At 51.9% G+C, this 12,183-nt stretch overlaps 1 pseudogene; it reads right to left on the bottom strand.

The window, feature by feature from the left end:
• Window positions 1-1,479: 1,479 nt before the first annotated feature.
• On the bottom strand, window positions 1,480-4,729 carry LOC136451381 (protein trichome birefringence-like 41; annotated as a pseudogene).
• Window positions 4,730-12,183: the final 7,454 nt, after the last annotated feature.

Here is a 12,183-nt window from a genome sequence, read left to right as displayed (position 1 = left end):
TGGCAGCCCAGTCAATAATCCTAATCGAAATTGTTGAGAATTATTATTTAGTGATCAATTAGGGATTAATTCAAAGGGTGTCTTTTTACCCCTCTCTCTTTCACACTTATAACCACCCACATGGGTCTTGTATATGTATACACTGTTCATTGAGAATACAACAGAGAATCATTTGCATCACTCTGATCTATCTCTGCTTTCTAACAGAAATTTTGCCAAGTAGTACTCGAATAAAGCATCTCAAGAAACGTCCGTTTGAGCGAAAATGAAAAAGAAATCATTCAAAATAACCTTGATAAATTTTCTAGAGTCACAAGTAGACTGCTCAAGAAATGACTTTTCCTCGTCCGTATCAATCACGAGGCCATATGTCGCACCACTTTACCACCCCCAGAAAAATTGCCAATTGAATTCAGGAATGAATTACAATACATTCTTCTATCAGTTCATTTGCGTTGAAAACCTTTTGACCCCCGCTGTAACTATAACAAATCAATCAGCTATCTTTACCTTTACTTATTGAGCTACTCCACCCTGCTAAGCTAGCTTATAGTTCATTTGGCGGTTCCTCGGCATTCGGAATAGCTTCATGCTACAGAGTGACACTTGTCACAAGAAGCTAAAACTAGTGTGAGACGTACCAAACACACTCGATGTGGGTGGTCTTCAATTCTTTGACGAGCTTTATAAAATCAATGTATGTTACCAGGTTTTACAGTATAGGGTCGCTTGGCTGATAAGTCAGGCTGAAAAGTATTGTTCGCTGATTTGTTATGAGAGAAAAAATATTATATCATGACTGATAAGTCAGGTTGATAAGTTTAAGCGAACAGGGCCCTGAAAATACTTTGACTTAAGTTATACCATTTTAGTAAGAATGGTACTCCCTCCATCCAAAATTATAAGTCATTTCAACTTTTTTGAGAGGCGAAACATCTCAAGTTTGACCAAATTTGTATAATCAAATAATAACATTTATGATACCAACTAAGTATCATTAGATCCTTCATTAATTATAGTTTGATAGTATACCTATTTGATGATATAAATCTCTATAGTTCTCTATAATTTTGATCAAACTTTAGATGCTTTGACTCTCTAACTTTTTTTTAGTTTTTTAGAAAAAAAAAAGTTAGAATGACTTGTAATATGAAATAGGGGAGTATGTCCGTTCACTTTTGGCCCATTTCGCGGAACGCCGTGGGCGCAATTAAAAAAAAGGCCGTTTGCCACATGTAGAGAGCGTGCTAGCAGCCTAGCTTCACTTGAATTGGCGGCCCAGTATATATGCTATATCCTAGTCGAAATTTGATACGCCCAGTACACAAAGCATCTAAAAGAAACTCCATGTTGCTAAAAAAAATCTAAAAGAAACTCCATTTGAACGAAAATGAAAAAAAAAAGAAATCAATAACCTCGGTAAATTTGCAGAGTCACAACTCACAAGTAGATTGCTCAAGAAATGAGCTTTTCCTCGTTTGTATAAACCACCCCCAGAAAATTTGCCAATTGAATTCAGGAAGTAATTACAATCTTTTGTTTTGACATTCTTCTGTCAACTCGTTTGGGTTGAAAATCTTTTGACCCCCGCTGTAACTATAACAAATCAATCTGCTATCTTTTCCTTTACTTATTGAGCATTTGAGCTACACCCTAGCTAGCTTTAGCTTATACCAGTAGTAACACTGTCGGTCTGTAAAAAAAATGTACTAATGACTCATCAATCAGTCCTGCCCGGTGAGCGCGGCGTAGAAGAGGACGTTCCAGGTGTCCGGGAGCCCGGCTGACGCACCAGTGCGTGCAGTCGCCGCCGAAGATGCCGCCGTCGTACTTGGTGGGGTGCGCGTCCTTGCGCAGCTGCGACAGGTAGGTGAAGTCGAGCAGGTAGACGGGCTTGGCCATCCCGGCCAGCACGCCGCGCAGGATCGCCTGCTGCTGGATCGGCCCGCCCGGGTACGGCCCCGTGCCGTTGAGCGGCCGCGTCTCCCCCATGCACGTCTTCTTCGGCGACGCGCCCCAGTCCTGGCCCCTGCACGCACGCGACACGGTCACACGGGCTGGAGTGAGGTGCAGAGCTCATGGCGCCAGCAGTTGCAAGCTTGCAGCTTGCAGGCAACGTCGCGGCGGCGGCGTCACGTGCTTGGAAATCGCAACCGCCGTGCGTGTGTGCTGTTGCCAACTTGCCATTGATGCAATGCATGCGTGGTTCATAAATACAACTGGACGGAGACGGGCGCGATGCGAGCATGTGAAGTGTCTCAGGACGGCGAGTTGGTGGCTTTCTGCGGTGGTTCAGTTGTGCTGTTGCAGCGGCCAGGAGGAGCAAGGACGGACATGGGGCCGCCGTGGCCGTTCTTCTGACTGAGCAGAGTGAATGGGAGAAAGGCTGGCTGGCGTAGTGTTTACCTGTAGTGAGAGGGCGAGATCCCCTGGAAGAAGACCTTGGTGTCGGTGTGGACAAGGTTGGCGTCGATCCACCTGGCCCAGGTGTGCAGCGCCTTGGTGAAGGCCTGCGTGCGGTCCATGTCCTTCACCACCGTGTTGCCCACCTGGATGTAGTCCCAGCTGCACAGCATGAGAACGAGATCAATTCAGACACCTTTACCTATATATACGAGGCAGAGAAGCCAGGAAGGAAGGAACACTAGTAGCTCACGGCTGCGTGGGTCCGGTGCGCGGCCACCAGTGCCAGGAGTCGAAGACGAGCACGTCGGCGGCGAGCCAGTCGCGCGCCTGGTCGATGGTGTCCAGCTTGAGGACGCGCCCGGCCGGACGCCTCCGTCACGAGGTCCACCAGGTAGTGCGTCAGGTAGTACACGACGGTCACGTTGTAGTCCTGTTCGCACCGTCATCCAACAAACAAACGAGGGCCGTCAATGTCACTCACCGTCACCGAGCAGTCATGTCATCATGCCATGGAAACGGAAATGGAGCACAGCACGGCACATCCCCTTAGCCAACCGCTCCAAGCAAGCCTGGAACGTGCCCGTGCCCTTGCGTGCGGCGTGTCGGCGGTCGGCGCTCAATGGCGCCGCGCGGCACGGCGGCAGGCAGGGGAGATGCGCCGCGCGTGCGTACGAGAGCTGAAAACGAAAAGGCAGCGTACAAAACAAAACCAAGCTGGCAGGAAAATAGGAAACGAGACCATCTGAAACGGGCACACATCGAAACGAGACCGAAGCGGACAGGACCGGCCCGGCCGGGGCAAGGCGATATAGTGCTGTAGTGTCGTCGTCCCCAAGACCCCAACCTCCAGTATGTCACGCGCGCTGGATCCCAAAGGTGGGTCGTAGATCCCGCCATTGCAGCCCAGCTGAGCTCAGTTGCCCGACCTTGCTCTGCTCTGCCTGATCCATCCTCCGTACTAAACGAGACCAAAAGTAGAAAGACTACACGAACAATAAACAAACAAAACAATTCAGATACGGACACCGCGACCAATCCTCAAGACGTGCAGGGTTTCAGCAGGCGCGGGCAGCTGCGGCTGGCACTGCCAGTCCCAGTCGTGTGGCGACGACCTCGCGTCACGGGGACCCCTTGCTTTCCTTCCGGTGGACTTGTGCTTTAGCTGCGGCGCCGCCACCCCCACCGCAGGGTCCCGTCCGGACCAGGCGTGATCGCCCGCCGCCCGTGCCAGCGAACCCGGCCCCGGCCCCGCCCGCCCGCGCACCAAGGGAATTGATGGTGCGCCGAGCCGGGTCCCGCTCCCGTGGCCTCGCCACCAGCCAGGCGCAGGCGAACACGGCGCACGCGCGCTCCCGTGGTCCACTCTATGTCATGATGCCCAACGCTACGGGCAACCGCCGACCCAGCTTTTTACCGGACCAGGGCCAGGACCGAAGAAACTACGCACCGAGTCGATCGGGCGACAGATGGAATCCAGTCGGCACGAACGAACGATGCATGCATGTAAAGACGTACCTCGAAGCGGACGGTGGAGGAGGGGCCGATCTTCCCGGACGCCGGTGACAGGGTGGTCAGCGCGCCGGGTGCCGCGGCGTGGAGCATGCACAGCAGCGACTCGTACTGGTTCAGCGCCAGCGAGTCGCCCACGAACATCACCGTCTTGCCGCCCCACATCCTGAGCAGCGCCGCGCCGTCGAACCTTCATCGTCACGAGCGACGTCGCGATCACACAGTCGAAAAAAAAATTCCAAATCTTTTCACGTTCACGACCGATGAGGATTTGAGCATTCCGGTAGCTAGACGCGGCCGGCAGAATTTAATTACCTGGGCTGGCGCGCAGGGCGGGTCCAGCTGCCACCGGTACTTGAGGTACATGGTGTCGGGGCGGCCGAAGCGCGCGCACGCGAACTCGTCGCGGATGAAGGGGCAGCGCGCCGAGTCGTAGAGCGGGTACGACTCGTCCACCACCCACGCGCCCGCCGCCGCGAACGGGTCGCAGGACCGCGCCGCCGACGACGCCGACGCCCCGCCGCGATGGTGCTGCTTCCGCGAGATGGTCACGGCGGCGGCCGCCGTGCACGCCGCCGCCAACAGCAGCAGCACCGCCAGCGCGGCCGCCCACAGCACGCCCGGCCGCTTCGCCATCCCCCTTCTGTTGCCACACCGACACACAGAGAGAAGAAGCCGGGGTGAGGTGACTGAGGGCAGGTGCGTGCGAGGCCGGGGGTTTGGTGTGACGGGCACGGGCCCGGCGAGAGCAAGGAGGTGTGACTGTGTGAGGGCGAGGGCCGAGGGAGGAAGCGCGTGGTGGGTATAGGTAGCCCTGCTCTGCCCGTGTCATGCGATTTCTCTCTCTGTCTCTCTGTAGCTGCTGCTGCTTCTTTTAATGGTGGGCGGCTACTGCCTACTGCCGTTCTTCTTCTGCCATGGATGGATGGGCCGCATCCGCATGCGTCTGCGTGGCTTGGCTGGACCTGGATGCGCCCGCTTGCGAAAAGGTCCAAGCTTTGGCATGGCAGCTAGCAATAACTACCAGTAACTGCAGGGATTCACTGATCATTGCTAGTTTCGCGTACTACTCCTACTGATTGATTGCTTTCGGCGCGTCCGTGCATGGGTGAAGTGAACGAACGGAAACCGGATCGTATGGACGGACGGACGGAGCAACGGAGACCAGACGAACCTTGGCAGGGGCAGGTCAGCATGAGCAGGTGTGTGTTTCTTCCAAGGCTGCTGCTCCTACTTGAACGCGGGAACTTTTGGTCCAACTAGTTGACAGTTCGATGATGAGAGCAATCTGCAGGAGTGCAGGGATGCAGGGGAAAGCTGGATGCGGTCCCGGTCCCAGCCAGCAGGTTTTTGCAGTGCACGAGCTGCTGGCTGGCTAGGTAGCTAGCTAACGCCCAAAACTTGCATCACAAGCGTTGTTTGCGATGGTAGGATCGATCATGCTCTTATCTGTTGTAGCGTTAATAACTAATGGTAGTGACAGGCAGTATATATGCCTAGAGGTCCAATTCGGCCTTGTTCACTTTGCAAATTTTTTTTTTTTTGAACCCGATGAATAGTACCACTTTTGTTTTATTTGGCAAATATTGTCCAATCGTGGACCAACTAGGCTCAAAAGATTCATCTCGTGATTTTCAACTAAACTGTGTAATTAGTTATTTTTTTACCTATATTTAATACTTCATGCAAGCGGCTAAAAATTGATGTGATGGAAAGAAAGTGAAAAAACTTAAATTTAGATGGCATCTAAACAAGGCCGACGTCTCCCATCAGGCATCAGCTAGCATGGACTAGTAGTAGTAGCAGACAAATTGTCCCTTTCTGTGTAGGATGTAGAACTTGCATGTCTGAGCGACCAATCGCCATGTCAACCATGAATCGCGCTGCACTGCACTCTCGCTCAGCAAGGAGGTAGCAAGACAACAAGCAAGGAAATGTTTTGTTATTTGCAGCAGCATATGTCCTTGCTCCTCCTGACTTGCCAAGCGGCGCGCAGCTCCCTCCCAAACGCTGTTGCTTGTCTTGAGGACGAGGCTAGAGGCCTCTTGGCTCTTGCTTTGTATTCTACTGGTTGGTGCGGTGGCCACTTACGTCCTGTTCGTTTGGCTGGTAAGCTATGACTAAAAATACTGTTGGCTGATTTGACGTGAGAGAAAAATATTATTCGTTGGCTGAAAAAGTACGACTTATAAGCCAAGCGAACGTGGCCAAAGTACCACGCACTAATCAATTAATCATGGCAGCTTATATTACCCGACCGACGACGCGATCTTTATCTTCATTAATCCACGCCCAATTGAATAGCTGTCCACTGATTGCGATCTGATGGTGCGTGGGCGTGGTTGCTTTGCTTGACGCCCCTGCCCTACTGAAATGCCTTGAGGTTGTTCGTTTTCGTTCACGCACCGGGGACCGGGCATCTAGCTCGTCGCGTGGCCCGCCCATGTCGTCTCCTCTGCTGGCTTGTGATGTCTGCAGGAACAAGATGAGCCCGCGGCAGGGGACGGATGGGAATGGGAATGGGAATGGGAAGGAGAAGGATAGATTCGGAGCCGTGCATCAGCTTCGGCGGCTAAAGCAGCGGTGGGGACGTGGGGCCGACGGGCGGGCGGACGTCCGTCCTTGCACGCACACGGCATATCAGACAGACAGAATCAGTCTCGATCGCACCCATGCATTGCAGATGCCTGTATCCCGTGACTTGGAGTTGATTGCGCCTCCGCTTTGCAGCCAGCTAGCGCGATGCACCCCCGATGGCGCCACGGCCCACGGGTAAGCGCGCTAGCTCTCTCTGTTCCGTTCGGCTCGCCTCTTTTTTCAGTTTTAAACTAAAGTGGTGCATGACCGTGCGTTGCTATAGAATAACTAACGATTTATACTAAAAACACATGGATCGTACAATAAGATAATAATACTGTTAAATTAAATACCAACGTTAAAGTGACATTTAATCCAAAAAGTAAAGTTTATAAATTTAACACAGTCACGAAGTGCGCGGCGTCGCAGGCTTACAAACTCTAGAGCTTTTAGAGATTAGGTCGAATCCAACCTAGAGCCTCGGAACCCTGTATCTTTTCCTGGACGGACTTCACTTCGGATGCACCCAACGATCTCCAGTCAATGGACCAAGTCGTATGGATCCCCATATAATGGCTCAGACATGTAGATTTTGTTCTCCTTGTATTTGAATATACTTGTTTCACTAAAGCTTTCATTAAAATGTTTAGACACGAACAGTGTCTGATCACTGATGTCCCTTACCCTGGACCACTTCGGCATACGGTTGTGGAGGCTGTACTTGTAGATCGCGCTGCTATAGGTGAAGCTCTGTCTCGTGGAACATGCTCACCATGGCACTCACAATGTGTAGCTCACCGTTTGATTCCAGGTAGCTGCGGTGGCAGAGCCCCGTAGGTGGCGACTACGATGGCAGCAGCGTCGTGATTGGAGTAGCGCCGACGGCATTGCTGCAGACGAAGATTTCTCCAGTGCAGTCGATCGCCAAGAACTTGTCTTGGCAGTAGACAATGGACCCCACGGAGGACTCCAGTTTAGTGTCGAGCAACGTCCATGCACTGTCGACTCCAACCCGGCAGAATGCGACCTCCGTGGAGCACCCAAGCATGGCCATGGCCACGCACTCGTGACTGGCGGCGCCGAGAGCACGATCTCACGGAAGAACACATCCCTCATGTCTTCTAGCTTGATGGCTCTGCCTGCGGCATCCGCGTCCCCGTAGCCGTTGATGGGATGGAGGACCCACCGACCGTGGACCCTAGACACACGTTAGGATGAGGATGTCGCCGCGACGTGTTCGCCTGCTGGTGGGAGCACAACGCGGGGGACACAGGCACCGACGAATGGATTCAGCAGCGTCATGAACGCCGCCTCGTCCATGAGCGCCAACCACCCACATGAGGAGCCGCACGCCACCTTGCCGCGTATGTCGAGCAGCGTCTTAGACAAGACCTTCTTCTCCAGGACGCAGTAGAAGCCGACGCGGTCCGAGTCGGGGTCGACCGGGAGCAGCAAGAGCGGCCCGAAGGTCGCGAATGGGACGGCGGCGTGCCATGGGGAGCAAGCGGATCGGAAGAACGCCACATCATGGCCTGACGCGAGACGCTGCCCGATGGACTTGAGGAGATCCTCTGGCAGGCCGGATCTCCAATCAGGAAGAGGTAGGGACCTTCTCTTGGGATTAGAAGGCTGAGCCATGGAAGACAGATGACATCAACTATGGTTCACGCAAGAAACAACAAGCGAGGGCGATGGAACACGTGAGCGTGAAACCAAATGAAAGGAGAAAAAAGTTGTCCCTTTTGCAAATGCAAAGAGGGAAAGTAATTAAATGTAGACAGATTTAACAAGGTTCTCAGAAATGCAAAGAGGTTTCTTTTGTCTTAATTCTCTTTCCTTCTGTGTTAATTCTCTTTTCTTTTGCTCGTTGCCATGTATGCTGGTGCATGCAAACATGCAATGTGTATATGGATTCTACTTCCTATTTTACCGTGATTCCTCTATCACATGACACATAATATTCAATCAAGGAGAATGGCACGATCAATCAGTAATTAAGATGTCGTGGGATCGCATGCGTGGGTACACGGAAGAACCAAAACAAATGTCGCACCAAAACAAATATCGCACCAAAAAATGTCGCATCAAGCATCAGTGTATCAATGTCAACCATTGACTCATCCTCTAGAGTTTACAAATGTAAGCCATGGCAATAAATTACAACAATTCATGGCAAGTTCAGTGAGAAATTCCTCTTTTTCAAGGTTTAACTTCAGTGAGAAATCATCATTCTTTTTCTTGCCTGCCAACATCAGATTGTTCAAAAATAAACAAAGATCAATTCATAGACATTTTGTAGTGCAGAGATAACTTTGTCACCTGGCTTGGTGTTGCTATTACAGGAACACCAATTCAGCGAACGAGGTCTAGAGGTGCAAAGGCCTGATGCCAAACATCTGAATACCATCCAGTGTAATAAAAAATTAGCAAGCCAAAAATTCAGTGGCCATAAAAAAAGTTACCAAGAGAAAAGTATCTAATATATTTTACCAGTAAAGTATCTAACATTGGTACACCAAGCTCATGAATTGAGACTATCAGTAAATAAATAAGGCTCGAGCTACTTGAAACGAGATTGGTACAGATAAAGGGCTAACTATGCTAAAAACAATGGCATCCAATGTGCAGGCACACAATATCGAAAAATAGATGATTAACTATATAACAAGAACGTCTGCAGCATCATGAACTATGGTTGTGTAACATCATGAACGACGAGCGATGGAGGACGGGCGACGTCAATCGGTCTACATATGCGAAGACGATGGCTTAGGTGCATGACTCAGGTGGCGTCGAGGTAGCGACGCGGTAGTCGAGGACGACGGCTCAGGTGCATGGCGCGGGCGAACGACGAGGACTATAGCGCAGACGTCGTGGAGGCGGTGGTGTTTCCAGGTGGACGATGCGGGCGAATGGCGAGGACGACAGCGTGATGTCGTGGAGGCGGTAGTGTATGTGGCGCACGGGGAGGATGACGGCGTGGACACACAGACCAGACGATGGAGCAGATCATGGAGGGGAGATCGCACGAGGAAGGGAGATCGCACGGGGAGGTGATCTTGCGTCGACCTTGCGGCGATCGATGATGTAGCCATAGGTGCATCCACTAGTAGGCAGACGGTGAATGATCCATTGCTGTTGCTTCTCCACTACACGACGAGGAAGAAGTAGGGGTGGCTCGATCGTGTAGGGGCTTAAGGAATGGGGCGCGTGATGATCATCTCCGTGTAGCAACCAGGGACACGCTTGAGTCCCACCAAGAAGACGCATTCGATCGTACAGTGACGAGCGACATTGGTCTTCCATGTTTGTAGCGCATGCAAATCAGGGTCAAGAATTTTATATTTGTGGCACGAGGGTGGTATGATCGAGCGTGAGATGTGGGTGATCGCTTTCCTTGTTTGAGGTAATTAGGGTGAAGACTTTCCGTGTTTATAGCGCATGCAAATCAGGGTCAAGACTTTCTATGTTTTCTTCGCACCAAAGGACGTAGCATGCGGGAGATGTCCTGGGATCATAGGCGTGGGCACACGGATGAACCAAAACAAATGTTGCACCAAAAAATATCCACGCTTTGTTCTTTTTAGTTGTAGAAGAAATGATCCATCCATGCAAGCAGATTCAGTGCTCACCTGGCGAATGCCTGTTTGGTATCGGCTCCCGAAGCCATTCCGCGGCTCCCTCCGCCAAACGCTAGAAAACGAAAACGCTCCCCGCCAGGAGCTCTTGAAATCACACTGAGACAAGGAAGGAGAGAGAAGAAGAGGAGCCATAAAATACTAGCTCCCACTGGCTTTCGACTCGCACTGGTGGTCCCCACGCGCAACCATGGCGTCTTTGCCCTTGCGGAGGCACACGGGCACGGTCGGGGAGGCACGACCTGCACGGGAATGGACGACGATGCAGACACACGGCGAGGGGCTTAGGCGGTGCGCTAGTAGGGAGAGATGGCAGCAGGGCAGCGACGAGCGTAGGGAAGAGCGCACATGCGAGGAGGAGCGGCTCTGTCGGGGTGCTGGGTCGCTGGTTCGTCAGGCCACGCGTGGGTGAGCTCGCCTGGCCGTGGAGGAGCTAAGACGTGGAGATGCGGATGGCTCGATGCTCTGGCACCGCGTCCGTCTAGATGCGGAGATGCATCCGCTGCAGCTCTGAGACAGCGCCATGGCTGGATGCGGGAGATGCGGATGCCTGAGAGGCTGAGACGCATGCAGTTAGACAGGTTGCGAAAAGAAAAGAAAAGAAAAAAAGTATTATGGACATTTCATCTCTACTGTCAGGCGAAGTTGTTTTGCCAAATGGTCCAAAAAACTATTTTAGCTCCCCAAGTGAATCTGCTTCAAGGTGAAGTTACAACTAGAGCTGTTTTGATTGGAGCCGGAGCTCTACCAAACGTAGGGCCTATTTAGCATAGCTCCACGCAGCTTCAAATCTTAAAAAATAGCTCCGCTCCTAATTTTTCCAGTCAAACGCTCTAGCTCCGCGAACTCCAGATCCGCAAAAACGTGGATCTAGCTCCTAGATCCACCAAATCCATGGAGCACCTCAAGGGGTGCTATGAAAACCCACGGATCTACGAAGTTGACTTGAATTACCCACCATGCCATTGATTAGTGGAAAATGAACGGTTTGTTATTTTTTCCTCGTGTATCTTTCCCTGTTGCCCCAATCCTAGCGCTTCTTCTCTCGTAGGTGCCCCAGGGACTGCCACGACCACCTGGCTAGCGTGGCAAGGGCCGGCACGCGTCCTACAGGGAGTCCTACCCTGCCGAACCGTCACCTCAGAGACCAAGCATGGCCGCGCGGGATGCCCCGCCATGGCTGGTGTGTGATGTGTAGCTGTGGCCGCACCTCTGGCCTGCAGTCGGCGGCCCCTCCCCAGTGCCCCACCCACCGGCGGCCCGTCCCCAGCGCTCCTCCTCAGCCTATCCCGACCACGCGCGGCCCTGCCCAGTGCCGCACGGGAATGCCTGCCGTGACTACATCGAGAGATTGAGAGAGAGGAAGAAGATGTGTTTTTTTATTTTGGTCCCTGATTAGGTTTCAATAATTAAATATAAGTCCATCGAAGAGTTGGAGCTCTACCAAATGGTTTGGTGGAAGATCAGCTCCACCGTAGAACTGCTCTGGTGGAGCATCTGCTCTGGAGCTATGTTTTCAAAGCGTGAGCCCTGCCAAAAAGGTCCATAGAATTGCATGAATATCCATGCGCTGCTGCTCTGTTCTACGCGAGACTGATGGATCATGGTTTCAACATCGGCCATGGTCCTAGCAGAGCTGAGCCGCTAAAAATCCAGCGCCCGCTGGCTGGCTAGAGCCCACATACAACCACCTCCTAAGCTCTAGCCCGCACCATCCTGCACTGCTGCTCCACACGGCACGGCACGGTGGGCCACTGATGGTGATGTGATTTATTATTATAATTTTATTTTCAAAACAAATGCTATTAGATTGTCCCCAACAACCTTGGTAAAACGTGACCCAAACTCAAAATGTGTGGTTCACATTGCTTTAGAGAAAAAACCATGGTCCAACAAAGTCGGCAAATGAAGGACTTATTTTGTGTGGGGGACAAGTCAGAACCTAAATAAGTGTCCTCTCTCTGTCTCTCTCGTCGACCGAAATATCCGCTGCAGTGCTCGTGGGTCTTCTTTTGTGTTCGTTGTTAGAATAGGCAATGTTTTGGGTGCGTGA

This window comes from Miscanthus floridulus, chromosome 5, assembly GCF_019320115.1.
Source record: "Miscanthus floridulus cultivar M001 chromosome 5, ASM1932011v1, whole genome shotgun sequence".
Classification (NCBI taxonomy): Eukaryota; Viridiplantae; Streptophyta; class Magnoliopsida; order Poales; family Poaceae; genus Miscanthus; species Miscanthus floridulus.
This window is presented reverse-complemented; position numbering and strand designations above follow the sequence as displayed.